We start from the raw sequence: 9126 nt of genomic DNA, 5'->3' as shown, positions 1-9126 counted from the left end.
AGGAACCTAAAGGAACTGATCTGAGGCCTGCAGAAATTGAATTATTAAGAAATATAAAGTGCTCATTGATGTTCTGATAGTCCTACAATTTTAGATCTCAGCACAGTTAATAAACTGGAGGATAGAGGATTTTTTTAAACTGGTCCCATTTTTCCATTTCTCTTTTTTCTCATCAGAAAAATGTTCCAGTCCCTATTCTTCCCCAAATCAGAATGGTCCTGAATTTACATAATGAGCTTCCCTTGTCTTTGTTTAATAGCCTGAGAATTCTGTTAATTCTTCATTTCCTCTTTAAACTATATTTTGTGACTCTGGAAAAATGATAAATACTTTCAATAACTAATATGATATTATCTAAGGTTAGTAAATCAGAACTTTAATGTCTAATATGTAAAAGTTAAGTAATCTGATATTGTTAACATTTAATATCAGATTTAAGTTATAGAAGTACCAGGAGGACTCAAGGAATTGGAAATTATGGCATAATTAGTGGTTATTTAGACCAGCAGTTATTCAAATTCCACCTGAACCACATGTTAAAACACAGCCTCCACAGGCTGACTTGATGGGTCTGGGTGAGATAATGTCAACTTACATTTCTAATAACATCCCAGCTGCTGGTCTGGGATTACACTTTGAGAACCTCCGATTTAAATGGTTATTAGAAGAGCCAGGAAAGACAAACTCCAGAAGCCTCCTCTCTTGTTTTCCTTGAGCTATAAGTTGTTATGATGTTGGAGGGAATGGGGTTAGGAAGATACTGGGGCAGACACTGTAATACTGAGCAGGCTGACAAGTTTCATTTATAAAATGTTTGCCAAATTTCCTTCTTTAAGACAGGCTTTATATATCTGCTGGCACACTCCCTTGGTAAGCTAGAAATCATGAGACCAGGCTCTTCTGTCTGGGACACATTTCCTTGAGAGGACTCAAGGGGTCAAGGCAATGGGGGAATCACCAGTACCAGTCACTCTGGTAGTGCCCCCGAACCAATGCAAAGTTTAGGGGATCATAAGCAAGATTTTTTTGTCCCTTCTGGGATCTCCAGCCACAGAGTGGGAAGTAATCAGTGTTGCTCTCATTCCCAAACTACTGGAAATCATCCCCTCTACTGTGCATATTGATGATTGAATAAATATCAGATATATGATAGATAGATGATAGATTGATAGATAGATAGATAGATAGATAGATAGATAGATAGATAGATAGACATGAATCCTCAACTTATGATGGCATTATATCCTGATAAAACCATTATAAATTGAAAATATCCTAATTTGAAAATGCAATTGACATTCCTAACCTACCCAACATCGTGGCCTGGCCTAACTTCTCAGAATATTTACATTAGCCTACAATTAGGCAAAATCATTTGACACAAAAGCTATTTTATTATTATTATTCTGCATATTATTCTGAAAGTGGAAAACAGAATAGTTGTATGGGTACACTTTTATACCACCATAAACTTAAAAATTTGTAAGTCAGACCATTGTAGGTCAGGAGCCCTCTGTACATCTGTGTAAATTTTAATAGCCCATAGAAGAGAACACATATATTTATATTAATGCTATATAGTTCACACTAGAATGCACCAGGTTACGTACCCTGCTTACCAGATCTTAATCGGTCATGGGTTTCAAGCACATCAATCATACTATTATGACCAAACCTAATTGGACCCAAGAAGGGTATCCAATTAGGGATACACCAAATCAAGAGATGGATCATCCTCCCATACGGAATCTCCCCAGCTTGGAAATGCTGAAGAAGAGAGAGCACACTGGCTATGTCCTCTTCTCCTGGGGCTTTCCCTTCTTTAACAAAGCTAGTATGCTAAAGTTCATTAGCTTTGAAGCCCTTTAGGCTCTGAGCCATAAACACAGTGACTTTCTGTTCTTTCACATGCCACTTCTGGGCCCCTTTTCTCCACACTATGCTAGGAACTTGCTCTCCCATCACATCTGAGCAGGGGGGTGGCCGGGGGTGCCTACTACTCAGAAAGACTGAACAGTCCCTAGGATACCAGGCAGACTTCGGAATATATGGTTCAGATTCAAATGGCAAGGAACTTAGACAATGTTACATTGTGGAGTTTAAAAACATGCATTTTTAAGAGCCTGGGCTTACTGAGTCAGCGATCTGGAACATTCTCAAGAGGCTAAAAATATCCCAAGAGTGGACTGAATTTTAAACTATGCTTTAAAAAACTTTCTATGTGAAAACAATTGGGTATTTCTTCTTTGAAACAGTTAACCATTTTCTTTATTTAGATTTTCACTACTGGAATTGATAAGTGTATAGGAAGTACAGGCCTTAGACAGGGAACTGAGCATCGTGGCCCAAAAGGCTACTCAGTCCTAGATTCCACAGCAGGGGACAGAGATTTATAGATTTAAATCTCTCAAATGCTTTATATTTCATTGTATTTTCTTTCTTTTTTCTTTATAGTACTGCATATTGAACTGGGGTTGGGGGCTAATTTACTACTGCACTACACCTGCAGTCTTTTATATTTTTTATTTTGAGACAAGACCTCACTAAGTTGTCCAAGATGGACTCAAACTTACAATCCTCCTCCCTCAGCCTTCCCAATAGCTAGAATTATAGGCATACACCACTGCACCCAGCTAATGTTTTACATTTTCAAAGCAGAGGTGAAATAACTTTACTTTTCCTTTGAATAGTTTGAGAACTGTTTTTCTCAGCATCAAATAGTAAGACAAAGGCTTCTTTTTCAGGAGCCAAATTTGTGTCTGCCAGATGTTTAGTTTTTGGTATTGCTTGGCTCTAGCAAGACATGCATGGATGGTTCATTAATGGTAGGTATACTTCAGTATCACCACCACCCATGAAACCTTTTCCTAATTCACACTAAAGAACATTTTCAGATATAGAAAAGGCAAAGTTCATGATAGTGAGAGTAAGCCACTGTCTAACTTTCAGCATAAAGCAGAAAGAACTGGATGTACAAAGTGCCTTCCATGGTTTTCTCCAGTAGCTCTGAATCCAGGGGCCCAGAGACCCAGGGTCTTCCACCAACCAGAAAATCACAGCATTGAGAGACAGCCTCTAAACACCACCAAGAGAACTTTTCTTTCACCATTCATGAGCTGCCACTACTTACCTTGGGCTATTTGCTTAGGAGCAGAGAGGCTGGACTCTAAACATGTGGATCATCAATCTGGCAGTGAGCATAACTTGAAAGCTGAAAGAATATTTTCTCAGCTTGCAAGAGTCCTCACCTCAGTGTCTGCTCCTGAAGAGCTGACCTAAGACCAGTCCCGTGTGAACAACCCCCCGTCCAGACACTGCTGGGAGTTTACACCCAGAAGAGCATCATCCCTCCATGTGGGAAACATACAGAATTAGTTGAGAGATTGAGACAAGAACAATGAAAATCAAACTACATGAAATAAGATTTTATTGCTGAAATATCACCAATGTACTTTGAATTCAGGGAAGAGTGGAAATAAGAGTATTTTTTAAATGTCTTTGGTTTATGGATGTTCTGGTTTAGAGCTAGAAATGCCCCTGAAAAGTTCATGATCCCCAATATAGCAAGGTTCAGAGGTGGGGCTTTTAGGCAGTGATTAAAGCTATAATCTCATTGGTAGATTAGTCCATTTTATGGATTAATAATTTGAATTGACTATTGGATGGTAAATAGGCAGGTGAGGCATGGCTAAGGGAAGTAGGTCACTAAAAACATGGCCTTGGGACTATACCTATCCCTGGCCAATTTGTGCTCCTGTTCTCTCTCTCTCTCTCTCTCTCTCTCTCTCTCTCTCTCTCTCTCTCTCTCTCTCTCTCTCTCTCTCTCTCTCTGTCTCTCTCTCTGTCTCTCTCTCTCTCTCTCTCTCTCTCTCTCTCTCTCTCTCTCTCTCTCTCTCTCTCTCCCTCTCTCCCCTTCCTGGATGCCATGAGAGAGAAGCTTTCCTTTTTTTTGCTTTGTCATACCTTTACACCATAAGGTTCTGCTTCACATAAGGCCCAGAGCAATGGATTCAACCAACCACAAACTGAACCTCTAAAACCAGGAACCCCAAATAAACTTTTCCTCCTCTAAATTGTTCTTATTAGGTATTTTGGTCACAGCAATAGAAAGCTGACTATCATAATGGAGAAATAGAATCTGGAACGACCGGGTAACAGAACACAAGTTTCTAAATGCCAGGCCATGGAGTTGAGGCTATAATTATCCTAAAACCCAGCATTCATCCTGCCTGCTCCCTGACTCTGGGGTCTCTAATTGCCTTCTGGGTGGACTATATATGTGAGCATCAGGAATTATAGACACATTGTAGGTGAAGATCACCAACAGCGGTGCATAGCCAGAAGGCCATGACAAGAGTAGAGGAGAAATCCAAGGGACTTGGTAAACGAATGTGAGAGTCAAGAGGAGGAGATGGTTAGTATATCTGTTCACTAGAAATGTCATAACAAAGTAACATAGCCTGGGGGGTTTAAGTAACTGAAATTAATTTCTCACTGTTCTGGAGACTGAAGTCTGAGATCAAGGTGTCAGTAGGGTTGTTTCCTCCTGAGGTCTCTCTCTTTGACTTGTCAATAGCCATCTTCTCCTTATGTCTTCATGTAGTGCTACTTCTATGTGCCTATGTCCTAATCTCTTCTTACAGGGACACCAGTCAGATTGGATCAAAGTCCTCCCCATGACCTCATTTTACCCTAATTACCTCTTTAAAGACTCTTATCTCCAACTCTAATCACATTCTGAGGGGGTTATCGCTTCAACATGTAAATTTGGGGTGTACTAAACTGCCCACAACAGTGCATGATATGATGATGTGTTTGAGTCCAGAAAGACTGAGTTTGAGGTAATGGCCAGACGTCCCAAGCATAACCACCCAGCAGGCTGCATTGCAGACGTGGACATAAAATTCAGAAGTGAGGCCATCACTGTATGATGCTAGAATAACCTGTCTGTCTGTCTCCTGGAGCAAGGCAGCCCAGGGGGCAAGCACAGGCTCAACTTCTCACCCCATGTGTGCAGGTTGGTACACTTGATGGTAATCATTGGAGTGCAAACTGAGCCTGAGTGGCCAGTCCTCACAAAACACACTTGAGAGGCCCCTACTTAAAATTTATAATTTACCCGCAGACATTCTTAGCAGGATAATAAGTGCCAGTCATTTCCATGGGACACTCCTTCCTATTGACTGTTTGAATTTCTATCCCCTTCCCCTTCCCTGTCATCTTCCCATTAATGATAAGCTGTCTGTAGCCTGGGATTGTGTCCTACTAAATTCCAAATCCCATTCATTCAGTCCTACATGTCCTTACTAACACAGTCACATTGCTTAATGATAGGGATATGTTTTGAGAAATGTGTCGTTAGATAATCTGTTGTTGTGCAAACATCATAAAGTACTTACACAAACTAAGGCATCTATGATCTAATCTTATGAGACCACTGTCATACATGTGGTCCATCATTGAGCAAAATGTCATATATGGAAAACATGACTATTTGTATCATCCTCAGCATTGAACAATTTCTTTTTGGGAGCAAGTGGCCAATAAGCTTGTGTTGATGGTCATGTAAGGTCACAGGGACTGACCTCTAGGAGGTTCACAGATCATGTGAGAGCAGGTCAGATTGCCTGGGTTTGAATTTTTTCTCTACCAAGTATGACCCTCCTTTAGCAGAACGATCCTCTCCATGTCTGTTTCCTAATCTTATCAAATGAGAGTGATGCTTGTGATACAAACCTCATAGCATTGTCATGAGCACTAAGTGAGTTAGTACACCAAGAGCTGAGAGCAGCACGTGGCACACAGTCAACACTTTATAAATGCTGGTTGTTTTTCATATCCACTGAGTGCTTGCCACATTCCCTAGGTTGTCTCATTCAATCTCCAAGAATGATCTGAGGCAGATGTTTCCATCCCCACCATAAAGAGGAGGAAACCAGATCTGATGAAGTTAAGTAACATGTCGACAACTGCACAAATGCTAAGTGGCAGAGATAGGCTATGAACTCAGAGCTGAGTCCTATGCCCTTTCTCTTCCTGATAGACCACAAATTAGACTGAAGATAATCCTCAGACAAGAAGAATGCCCCCAGGTTCTCACAGAGGGCCCCCAGCTTTTCTCAGAGGATCCCACATGCCCTGAGAGTTAGAAGGTGAGACCAACATGGTATCAGAATCTACCAAAAACTATAGGGTTTCAGAAATGTAATCATGTCACAACTCCCACCCTATTTGTTTGCAACCCTTTATACTACATCAACATCACGTTCAAGCTAAAGAGCGTTGAAATCATCCAGAAATCATCCCTAGCATTTTCAGTGGCCCAAAATGTCCCTCTCAGCACTCAGCCAAGCCATCAGCATGTCAGCAATGCCCATGTAGCTCCCACCTCTAGAAAGCAGCTGGACTCTCTGGCAGCTAGTCAACCACATTGATTGTGACCCAAACAGGTTGTTACCATGACTTAGAAAATTCTTTAGACTCAGGATGGCAAACAGACACTGTCAGTACTAACTCTAGTTAATTAAAGATGTTTACTTAGAATAAGGGTTTCCCAAAGAATTACATGGTAAAGACTGGGCTCTCTGTGGGAAAGATCTCCATGATTGACTAGCAATGTCTGCCAGGGGCACAGGAGAGAGAACAACACAAAAGATGCCTGTGTACCAACACTTCCTCAGGTCAAACTGTTACATATTCCCTCAGGTATTGAGGGAACACCTGGTATTACCCTTGTATTGCTAGTTTACTATAAGAGGACCCAAGAAAAATATATGACTGGATGCTGTATTGGTGAGAGTGAGTGCCGATCGCTCCTGAAGACCTGAAGAGAACTTGGCTGCCGAGAAGGACATTTTGAAGGTTTTGTTGGCTGGAAGAGGTGTCTCTGGAATTCCATCCCTAGATCTTTCTTCGGGATTTGAAGAAAACTAAATTAGGACCATGGGGACACAGAAGGTGACCTTTGCTATCTCTGTTGCTACAATCGGCTCTTTCCAGTTTGGCTACAACACTGGAGTCATCAATGCTCCTGAGACTATCATAAAAGACTTTCTCAACTACACTTTGGAAGAGAGGTTAGAAGACCTTCCCAGTACAACATTGCTCACAAGCCTTTGGTCCTTGTCTGTGGCCATCTTTTCTGTTGGTGGTATGATGGGCTCCTTTTCAGTTGGACTCTTTGTCAACCGCTTTGGCAGGCGCAATTAAATGCTTTGTCAACCTGTTGGCCCTTGCTGGTGGCTGCCTCATGGGGTTCTGCAAGATTGCTGAGGCAGTTGAGATGGGTCGCCTGATTATTGGCCTTTTCTGCGGATTCTGCACAGGTTTTGTGCCCATGTACATTGGAGAAGTGTCACCCACTGCTCTGCGGGGTGCCTTTGGCACTCTCAACCAGCTGGGGATCGTCATTGGGATTCTGGTGGCTCAGATCTTTGGTCTGGAATTTATCCTGGGCTCTGAAGAACGGTGGCCTGTGTTGTTGGGCTTAACAATCATTCCAGCTATCCTACAAAGTATAGCTCTTCCACTTTGCCCTGAAAGTCCTAGATTCTTGCTCATTAACAGAAAAGAAGAGGAGAATGCTAAGAGGATCCTCCAACGGTTGTGGGGCACACAGGATGTGAACCAAGATATTCTGGAGATGAAAGAAGAGAGTGTTAGAATGTCACAAGAAAAGCAAGTCTCTGAGCTGCAGCTCTTTAGATCATCCAACTACCAACAGCCCATCCTCATTTCCATTGTGCTCCAGCTCTCGCAGCAGCTCTCTGGGATCAATGCTGTGTTCTATTACTCAACAGGAATCTTCAAGGATGCAGGTGTTGAGGAGCCAATATATGCCACCATTGGAGCGGGTGTGGTTAACACTATTTTCACTGTAGTTTCTCTGTTTCTGGTGGAAAGGGCAGGAAGAAGGACTTTACATATGATAGGCCTTGGAGGGATGGCTGTGTGTTCCATCATGATGACTATTTCTTTGTTATTGAAGGATGAGTATGATTCGATGAGCTTTGTCTGTATCACAGCTATCTTGGTCTATGTGGCCTTCTTTGAGATTGAACCAGGACCCATTCCCTGGTTTATTGTGGCTGAACTCTTTGGACAGGGACCACGCCCAGCTGCCATGGCAGTGGCTGGTTGTTCTAACTGGACCTCCAATTTTTTAGTTGGACTGCTCTTTCCCTCAGCTGCAGTCTATTTGGGAGCCTATGTTTTTCTTGTGTTTGCCACTTTCCTCATTATGTTCCTGATCTTCACCTTCTTCAAAGTCCCTGAGACCCGAGGCAGGACTTTTGAGGATATCACACGGGCCTTTGAAGGGCAGGTTAATGAGTTCAATAGATCTGGGAAAGGCTCCGTGGTGGAGATGAACAGCATCCCACCTATTAAAGAGAACACCACCAATGTCTAGTCAGACCTCCTTCTACCTCCCTCTCAACATAGAAAGCAACCGCTCCCTGAATAGGGAGAGAAACTTCATCAGGATGAACCCAGGACTGCTTCCAAATGCTGCTACTTGATTCCCTACTCATCCCACACACTCCTGAACATTCAGATGAACCCAGTGCTGGGGTTAGTCAGATCTTCAATGCTTTTTAAATACTTCATTTCTTGGACATTCTCTCCTGTTTAGGAGAGACCAAGTGAAACTACCTTCATTTCAGGAGGGATTGGTTGCTGGCATATGCAACTTTGCCAGCTCTTCTTCCCTTAGGTTCTGAGAATTGCCTCACTGGGGCACATAGGGGTGCAGTTCCCCCAACGTCAGACTTGTCAGGAAGCAGATATACATAGACTGTGGAGGGTTGTGGGAAATTTAACAAGAGCACCTTCCTCATTTTCATATAGCTCTGCACAGCAAAGTAACTTGAGTTTTATTTATCTTCTGGTTTTATTGCATAAATATTTATTTTTTTAAGTATAAAGTAATTTTACCAAATAATGAAAATATAAGGAAATAAAGGTTAGAGGGAGGCATTTAAAGAGAGGTTACAGGGCAAAGAAGATTTGATATTAGAGAGGTTAAGGTACAAGAAGGAAGAATGGAGGAAGAAATGTTTGGTGGAGGGTATGTGATATGGTGCCTGAAGTCTGCATGTTGTCTAATGACAATGTGTTTCAGATGGA

The 9126-nt window shown here is 42.0% G+C and overlaps 1 pseudogene; it reads left to right on the top strand.

Moving 5' to 3' along the window:
- Window positions 1–6942: 6942 nt before the first annotated feature.
- LOC124980563 (solute carrier family 2, facilitated glucose transporter member 3-like) lies at window positions 6943–8410 on the top strand (annotated as a pseudogene).
- Window positions 8411–9126: the final 716 nt, after the last annotated feature.

Source organism: Sciurus carolinensis, chromosome 3, assembly GCF_902686445.1.
Source record: "Sciurus carolinensis chromosome 3, mSciCar1.2, whole genome shotgun sequence".
NCBI lineage: Eukaryota > Metazoa > Chordata > Mammalia > Rodentia > Sciuridae > Sciurus > Sciurus carolinensis.
The sequence above is the reverse complement of the archived record's forward strand: the minus strand, read 5'-3'. Positions and strand labels throughout refer to the sequence as shown.